The sequence below is a fragment of the Rhinolophus ferrumequinum genome, unplaced genomic scaffold (genome assembly GCF_004115265.2).
Source record: "Rhinolophus ferrumequinum isolate MPI-CBG mRhiFer1 unplaced genomic scaffold, mRhiFer1_v1.p scaffold_87_arrow_ctg1_1, whole genome shotgun sequence".
Lineage (NCBI taxonomy): Eukaryota > Metazoa > Chordata > Mammalia > Chiroptera > Rhinolophidae > Rhinolophus > Rhinolophus ferrumequinum.
The window spans coordinates 2,139,977-2,149,769 of record NW_022680445.1 but is presented as its reverse complement, the minus strand read 5'-3'; the positions used below and the strand labels follow the sequence as shown (position 1 = coordinate 2,149,769).

At 38.4% G+C, this 9,793-nt stretch overlaps 1 pseudogene; it reads right to left on the bottom strand.

Moving 5' to 3' along the window:
• Window positions 1-8,932: 8,932 nt before the first annotated feature.
• LOC117020117 (ADP-ribosylation factor-like protein 2-binding protein) lies at window positions 8,933-9,419 on the bottom strand (annotated as a pseudogene).
• Window positions 9,420-9,793: the final 374 nt, after the last annotated feature.

Below are 9,793 nucleotides of genomic sequence, written 5' to 3'. Positions count from 1 at the left end.
TAAGCAAAACAAGAAAGGAATTACTGTTTGCCTTTCTTTTTCCTTGCTGAATCAGAGCTTCTTAATCTTTTATATACGGCAACACGTAGGCTATAAGATGGCATATTAACTGTGTATTCCTAATTTTTGGCCCAATACTTGTAACCACACTCTTTATTTTTCTACTTAAGAAAGTATTTCAAATAAGAATAAATGTGGCATAACTATAGAAAGAATAGTCTTTTATTTAAAAAAATTCAGTAACTTGATTCTTATTAGATTTTACTTAATTAGATGCTGTGACTAAGGCAGTGAGAGCCTCAATTTTGGACCATTTGCCTGTTCTCTTTTCTCCACCACTTCAAATTAGGTCATTTTATCTGAGGAATAAAATCCTGGGAGAATGGATATAATATTCTTTCACTTTCCATCTCCATAATCTATTACTGGTTGTGTAAATCTACATCTCTATTACAAACAGAAATACCCATGGTTTATTATTATTATCATCATTATTACTATTGTTGTTGTTATTGGGTGGGATTGGTGATGTATTTTCACGAAACCTTCAACTCCTACTTACTCAGTTTTCTGGCGTTACTCAATTTTGATGTGCTCTCCTGGCAGCAAAATAGTGTTCCATGAGCTGGATTCAATCTGCAGATCTGCTTTGTTTGAGTCACTGAGTTTTGGCATATCTGAACATCTTAAAATCAGATTTCACATAAAAATTCGGATTTCTCCTAAAATTTGAAAAGCTAGCCTGGCTGAATGTTATTTTCCTCAGGAGAATGAGGGGCTGGGGTGAATAACTGCTGCTCCACTTAATTGTGGAGTCAGAGACCTCACCCACTGCTCTTGCTTTCCTGAGACCAAGGGCAAGCGTCCCTTTGCATTTACTCCTGCATTTTTGTTTTCCTTTTTCTACAGTAAGGGTTAGGAGAAAAAGAAAATATTTATTGAATCGATATCACTATCAAAAATGGGAAAGTGAAAGACAGAAAAGAGACAATTGTTTTACCATTTCCATTTCACTTACTGTACAATCTGCCTGGATCCCATACATATTTAAGTTTTGTGACCTCTAGTAGTATCTTTGAACATTATTTGGAATAAATATACACTTTTGTATAGATGTGTGTTGGGGTTTCATTAGCTAAATTCAATGCAGTAGCCATTGAATAAATGAGATATCACTCACTCTGTTAGGAACCGAGAATGCAGAAATGAATGAGACATGGTACTGTATAAAGGAGTGCATGGTCTAGGCAACTAGAGTGGAAGTTCATAATAATTGCTTTCCTAATTATACATTATTTAAAATATACTTCCTTCTACTGTAGGTGACATGAAAAATCCCCTGAAGTAGAGTTGAATTCCCATGTCATTAATTGTTAGTACAAATCTATACTAAGTCAAAACTCACATATTCAAATATACTCTCTTAAGTCTGCAAAAAAATTTTCCAATTCTTACTGATAGTGTACAGTGAAAAAAATACCTGGTAACTAATTTGTTGAAAAGGATAAGGTTATTTCTTCTGAGGTATAATTCGTAGCAAGAATTATAAGGTAATTCGTAGCAAGAATTATAGGACTATACCTAGAGAAAATGAAAATTTCTATTAGAGAAAACTAAATCTGTCATTAGTTGAACAGCAGTCAAATCCATGAATGGATTTATAATATTATTTGGGAGAGAAAGTTTAAAAAATATAAACATGTATAATTTTAGGCAAGCTTTACTCTCACTATCTTTCAACAGTTTCGTTATACACATTGAGGATTCACAAAATGATGGGTTTTTATTTCTTAATCCATGTGCCTAAAGGAGCCCACAGGAGAGAGGTCAATTCATAAGTCACAATGGCAGTGGCTTTAGCTGATGCTCTTACAATTTAAAGCCCTAAGTGATTTCTCTGCCGAGAGCTTGGTAGTCCTTGAGCAGCCTGTGGATTGGTTGATGCATTACTAAAGATGAGGCTAGACACTCTCCATTATGAAGAAATAGACCGAGACTAAACAAAAATCCTGTAGCTTGATTTGGACCCTAGCTGTTAGGTATGTAACAATGGTAGAAGTTTGATGAATTCTTAGGCAAGTCATCAGAAATTTGCCTTCCCTACAATATAGCTGTATCCTTGCTTCCTTTTTTTCTCTTAATTCCTGTTAAAAAAATGACTAAAGTGAAACAGTTGTAATAATTTAGGATCACGTGAGAAAAGCAAACATTTAATCTCAAGTCCTTTATGCCTCTGGAAGAAAATGAGTAATGTGATTTGATTGTTTTTTTCTCTTTAGAATGCAGATCACTTTAATAATTTTAAAAATAATATGATAGAATATCATTTCTCATGTTCAAGATTGGCAAATATTAAAAATCTTATAAAGATTTCATAATTTATTATGTAAAACATTTTCCCCAAACTGCCTCTAACCACACTGGGAATGGTTTCTTCGCACTTCTCTTCAAACAAATGATCTTTGCAAGCCATTTTCCTTCATACTCAGTTTCATTTATAAATTATCTTCATTTCGTAGTAACATTAAGTTATTATTAGATGTCTGGGTAATGAGCTAAAGGTATCACCTGAATAAAATGTTATATTAAAGGCTGAGAGATTAATCAGTACTCAAGACAATACTCATTAATAAATTTATTACAAAACACATTTAAGGCTCAGTATCTTCTTGAATAGCAATGTATTCCATTTTGTAATCATTGTTACTGCATTGGATGATGGCCTAATTGCCCAGGTGGTATGAGCGAGCACATGTATTGGACTCGGTAACTAATGTTCATTTTTCTACAAGCCTAGGGACAAAAGGGGAGAAGAAATCAGGAAATAAAAAAGCTTATTATGTGTCAGTTGCTTTATATTCATTAATTCTTTTAACCTTTCCAAAACAGTATGTGGTAGTATCATTATTCCCATTCTACAGATGAGGCAACCAAGGCCCTTTTGAGAGTAAATAATTTGGTTGAAATCATGTAGCTGGTAAGTGAGTTGTGGAACCAGAATTTAAATGCAATTCTCTATGACTTCAAAGTCCATGCTTTCTCTCTCGGCGTCCCTATAATGTGTTTGAATGCACAGAATGGATTCTTTCCTCTTTCTTCCTTGGATTTCTCCTCTCTCACTATAACAAGTTCTAAGGTACATGGTACCTGAACAGCTACAACTCTAGCTATCTGACCACTCAGTGGATATCATATTCATGCCTTATACCACAGGGATGGAAACTTCTAGACAGCCTCACAGGGGATTGCCACATACACGTTCACCTAGGATAATCACATGATGTAGAATATAATTGTATCAAGGACTCTTATAGAACAATATTTAATGAATAATAAATATAACTACAGTAAGAAAGAAATAATAACAGAGTCCAATAAATGTCCATTTATTTAGGTTTGAGAATGAGAGGATACGTGAAGACTTATAACAATTTTGCTCAAATTGATACATATTATAAGAAAAATAAAACATTCCTATGGCCTTTTAAATCCTATGATAAGTTTGGGAAATGCTATTCCAAAGAGGTCAGAATAAATTTCTTCAAGGAAGGATATCTGAGAGCCCTTGATATGCTAATGTAATTGTGAGAAGGCATTTCCTAAATATATTTGACCATGTAACCTTAGTGTTTTAAATAAACATTTTAAGAATTGGTGCTCTCCAATTACTCTTTGAGAAACACTGATTTATGCTAACAAAAAGAGAAACCCTACGCTTTTGTCCATCTTTTCCTTTGATACACCGTAACGTACAATAAGTCCTCATTTGGGTCATTGATAGGTTCTTGGAAACTGCAACTTTAAGTGAAATGATGTGTAATGAAATCAATTTTAACATTGGTTTCAGTTACCAGTCTAATTGATATAAACAAGAATTAAGTTTCTACAGCATATTTCTAGTCACAAAAACATCACCAAACTTCTAAATAAAGACTCAAAAACACTTTTAGTATTAAACATTGAAACAAATGTAAGATATATATATCTGAATATCTATATAAATATATATATATATTCAAGAAAGATAATAAAAATAAGGAAGATAATTTTTTTCAAATCCACTTTTCCAGTTCAGGATCATGGGTGGCTGGAGTATATTCTTACAGCTCAGGGTGCAAGGCAGGAACTAACCATGGGCCCTTCTATCGCAGAGCACACTCACACCCACACTCTCAGACTGCACAATTTAAACACATCAGTTAATCTGACGTGTACTTTGGGATGTGGGAGGGAACCAGAGTCCCTGGAGAAAACCCAAGCTGACATGGGGAGAACATACAAACTCCACACAGACAGTAGCTTTGGCCTGGAATTGATTGTTTTCCCCTCTTCAACATTATAATGAAATGATGTTGAACAAAACAACATTATTCGAGGACCTGCTGTAGTTACTGAAAATTAGAATCTCTCCCTACTATTTCCCATTTGATCATTTAATTCTTGCACAATTTGTGATCTGGTTCTGAAATTTGCTCATCATTTTTTAGAAGAAAGAACCTGGTGAGCATCAACTAAAATCATCTTTAATGAATTACCTTTGACCATTTACAGACCTCTTCATTTTATTGGCAAGGCACCAAATGAAGGCAATGAAGGTATTCCCCATAATAGACTCTAAGCACGGACTCCTTTTTAATGAATACTCTAGCATTATAGATAACTATTGTCTGGGCACACATGACTGGTGATAAGATATTTTGCTTGTTGAGTAAGAATTGTCAGTGGCAAGATGTCACTGAAATTAAGCAATTGAGGAAGTGGTGAAGGCTTCTCAGCATCATATCACCATTTTCTCTGTGACAATGGATGGATGCATTTTTGTATTGATAAGAATAGAGTTTAGGGCCGGCCCGGTGGCTCAAGCCGTTAGAGCTCCATGCTCCTAACTCCGAAGGCTGCCAGTTCGTTTCCCTCATGGGCCAGTGGGCTCAACCACAATGTTGCCAGTTCAATTCCTTGAGTCCCACAAGGGATGGTGGGCAGCGCCCCCTGCAACTAAGATTGAACACAGCACCTTGAGCTGAGCTGTCGCTGAGCTCCCAGATGGCTCAGTTGGTTGGAGCACATCCTCTCAACCACAAGGTTGCCAGTTTGACTCCCACAAGGTGTGGTGGGCTGTGCCCCCTGCAACTAGCAACGGCAACTGAACCTGGAGCTGAGCTGCGCCCTCCACAACTAAGACTGAAAGGACAACAACTTGAAGCTGAACGGCACCCTCCACAACTAAGACTGAAAGGACAACAACTTGAAGCTGAACGGCACCCTCCACAACTAAGACTGAAAGGACAACAACTTGAAGCTGAATGGCACCCTCCACAACTAAGACTGAAAGGACAACAACTTGACTTGGAAAAAAGGCCTGAAAGTACACACTGTTCCTCAATAAAGTCCTGTTCCCCTTCCCCAATAAAAAATCTTAAAAAAAAAAAAAGAATAGAGTTTATAGTAGAAACTTGCTCAATGTTAGAGACTGTTGGTAATAGACTCCAATACAAACTCTTGATCTTTACCTTTTACCAAAAAGTTAAATTCACTAGATTGCAGAATTTATCAGCATGTTTTGAGATGCTGGATATTGTTTGGAAAAGAGAAATTTTCTTTCTTTCTGAAAATTAAAAAAATTGCTGTAGCATTAATTGTATCAGGACTCTGGTACCTGAATTAATGGATTGGAATGCTTTAGAAACGTGACAAGGATAAAAATGAGGTAGAATCATAAAGCGACTTTTTCTTCTTCTCTGGAAGTTTTTAGTCATATTTATTTTCCTGACAAAGATCACCTCCAGTCATCAGTCTCCAAATAAGTAATTATCTTGGAAATGACTGTCTTAATACCTTATTCACATTATTATTTACAGGGAGTTCCATATCAGAATTGCAGAAGAATATTTTAATGGGTGGATGATAAATTTGTGAAATACCCATTTGGAATTAAAAATCAAAGAGATTCTATTTTCCCCCTGCACTTCTATCTTTGGGGTGGTAAGAATGTAATAAGTGTTATTTTTAGCACTGGCTAACCACAAATTAGTGAAGATACATGGAAAGCATCCAGCAACTGGAAGGGTATTTCAGAACGGGCCCCTGGCTTCTCTATCGATGGGGATTATGCATTCCTCCTTGCACTTACTGCCAGGTCCGTATCTAAATACTCAAAAGCCCATGAAGAGTATCACATGTGTCTTGTTTAAGACAACAATGAATTCTTAGACTCCTAGAATAAGAGGTGTAAACACTAAGAGGAGAAACACATTCCCGTCTCTCCCATAAACTGGGAATTGCCCATTTCAGGTCCGAAGAGTGTGATGTGCCTCTTTTGATCATTGTTTTTTCCTTTTTTTGTGGTACAAAAGTATTTAATAAGTGACACGTCAGTACAAAAAAACAATATGAGGTCAGACAATTAAGTTTGTGAACTTTCCATTGTGTAAGTGCACTTCAAAAACCAGAATAGCCAAGTAAAAAGTCAGTAGAATCTTATTTTCACTTACTAAAAAGCCAAATGTACATGTTGGGAATTGAACTATTATGTTCTATCTTCTTTCTAGAGATGTGACATACCTGTTTTCTTGTCGGTAATATTCTACCAAACATTGTACTAAATGAAAGCAGACAGATGACCAGTAAAGCTGTTTGCTCTCTCCACTCGTGCTGAGCTAGACTAGTAGAACACCATCTTGGTAGTAGAGATTTTGAGAGGAAGGAGGAATTGCAGAGACCCTACCCTGATAGAAAAGCTAATGAACTGATTTATGCAGAAAGTATTTTAAACAAACCTGCACAAACATTTAACATGCGATAAGAGAAGGATACCTTTTAGTCCACTTGTAGTATAGCATACATTCATTTGTGCTATGTAAAATAGTAATTCCAACATATGAAATATTTTTACCTTCATAGCAATAACAACTAAAAAGAGTCAGCATCCAATACTTTGAACATTGTGTAGTAATCATGGAAGCTCCAACATTATATCCACTGGGTCAGCGTCAGTATTCATCTATAGAAATATTTTTTCAAAAATGCTTAAAAGAGACTTCTAGAAACTGAAGAACTACATCAGGATCAGCGGAAGACATAATGATACTGGGCTGCAAATGTAACACTAAGAATTGATGTTCATGTATAGCTTTTAGGTAAAGACCATCTCTCTCAGTTGATCCCTACAGTCAAGACTAGCCGATGCTCCAGAAATTTCATGACGGGCAACTGGCTTGAGTAACACCCTAGATAAATACTCCCAGACAGTCAAATACCCCATAGAGGCTGAAGGACTGACTCTGTGAGGCATGTAAAAAGCTGTGAGTACACAACAAGATTCATACATAACCTGCTAGGAAAAAGAGGGTTGGTGAGGGTGGGTTACTCCACAGGGCTGACATACAAGCATGTATGCCCCTTAGGTGGGATGCTTGGCACGGGCTTGCTGCAGAGGACCCCAACTGGAAGGACCTAAAAGAGGTGTCTACTTTGGGAAAAACACTAGGGCTTGAGAATACAAGAAGTGTTTGTGGGAAAGATGTTAGGAACATTTGCCTTCATTGGCTGATGTTAGCTTTTGTCTGTTAGCCTTTTGTTCCCTCACATGAGAGACTACATGTGAGGTGATGGTTAGCTTTAGGTTAAGAAAATTCTTCCCCGTCTCATTCCCAGGAGGGGAGATATGAGGTGATGAAGAGTCTTTTTGTCTGTTTCGTCCGCATCAGCAGATGAGGTAGAGAAGTAACCAAGTTATATCAGAATGATGCGACAGGCATGTTGCCAGGCTCTGGAAGGCGTTGGGACGATGGTCCTAGCTGAGAACAGTAGGTATTGCTTGTCCAAATAAATTGGCCCTTCAGCCAGATGAGCAATATTTTTATCACAGTAACTGCTGGACCCTCCCAGAATTGGCCATTCCCGGAGGGGGAGGCAGGAACAAGGAGCTTGGCTCTAAGGTACATCTGAGAAGTATATATAAGACAGACTTCAGTTGGCTGTGTAATTTTCGTCATTTGTAATTGGTGATTCTTCATCATTTTAAGATTTTGGAAACTCGTATACAATATTCAGCTTACAGCATCAGGAGATGTCCTGACTTCCAGCCGCAGACCTGGTGAGGTCGGGCTGGTTCCCGACCTCTCCAGTGTTGTTCCCCACAGTTAGCATTTTTGAGAACTTGTTAACAATTTAGAAGCTTATATACAGCTTGCAGCTTGCGGCATCATGAGACGCCCTAACTTCCAGCAATAACAATAGCAACAACAACAACGAGAACAGCAGCAGCATTCTTGGGAACTTGCTAGCATTTTGGAGACTTGTATGCAGCTTGAAGGTTGCAGCATCAGGCGATGCCTCAGCTTTCCAGCCACGGATCTGGCAAGGTTTTGATTCCTGACCTTTCCACTGTTGTTTCCCCACAGTTTGGTGAGCTTTTGGCATCTACTGTAATAGTTGCTATCCTATAGAGTTTATTACTGCTTTTGGATACTCCTTATTGATGTTATTTGCGTATATAGCTAAGTGATTTTTGACCAATAGTAAACAAATGTTGGGATCTCTTAAACTCGTATGTATGTGTACTCCTTTGACATGACATTGTTATTAATGCATATAGTTTAGTCTTAACTGCCTTTACTTTCTGTCATTAACACATTCTTTTAAGTGCCTTTGTGTTTTGCTATTATATATAGCTAAATAAATTGATTAGATATTGCCAAATAAATCAATTAGTCCCTTTCTATCTTGTGTTCTTCTCTTTTCCCTGCTCATCATTACTGTGTTTCAGCTGAAACAGGTCTCAGGAGGGTCAGGTTATTTTCTTTTTGACACATCAGTACTTCACATTAATGAAGAATTGCAGAAGAGAATAAATCTCTCATCATTAGCCGAAACCTCTCCCAGTCTGTAGAGCCAATGATGTCCAGAACGATCCCATAGCGTAAGGTGGGACCTAAAGCCTCTGATGTTTCCAGGAAGCTGGCATAGGACATGATTTGCTCAACAAAGTTCCCACTAAACCACTGCTTCAGTTCAGTCCCTAGCCTTCTTTCTTATACTCTACAGTCCAGAAACATTTATTTAAAAGACAGAGACTCTGTAACGGTGAGTTGCCTGTGGAATATGTGACCAGCCACTTCCTCTTCACAGCGCTGTAATATGATTGGTGGGAAAGCTGCCGTGTTAAGTCCAGGAACCTGCTCCAGCAGCTGTTCTTCAATATTCTTTTCTATCAGAGAAATATGTTTGTTAAAAACAGGCATGTAGGTGAGTTTATCCTCTTCTGTCTTCAGACTCCTGGCAGTACTCGTCCATGAAATTTCCCTGTAATAACTGGGTCTTGTTGCCCAAGTGAATGTCCTCTATTCAATCACAACATCAGATTCTCCATCAGAGGTGGAAGAGGACTGTGCCAAACTCTCTTCCTCTAGGGCGTCCATCGAGGCTGCCCATCCACCTGGCCTAGGCCTGGGCCTTCTACCCTCCCACCGAGCCTGCGGCCAGGCACAGCCTCATTTTGCTCCGCCAAGCCCCAACCCACCTGGGGAGACCTCAGCCCCCAAACCCCCACCCCCTCACCCCCTGCCCTGGCTATTGCCGGTTCATGGCCAGGCTCCAGCCTTAGGCTCCGGGCTGCAGCCATGTGCTGGGCTGGCTTCCACACCAGGCCAGATGTGCGCCAATGTCGTGATCATTTTTAGTCCCACCCCCTCCAAGTGTCATCTGGTACCTATGTGATCAAAGGGAAGTGACGATAGTAATGCTGTTCTGGTTGAAGTGAGGGAGCAGCGTGTGGGGGAGGGCATCCCCAAGT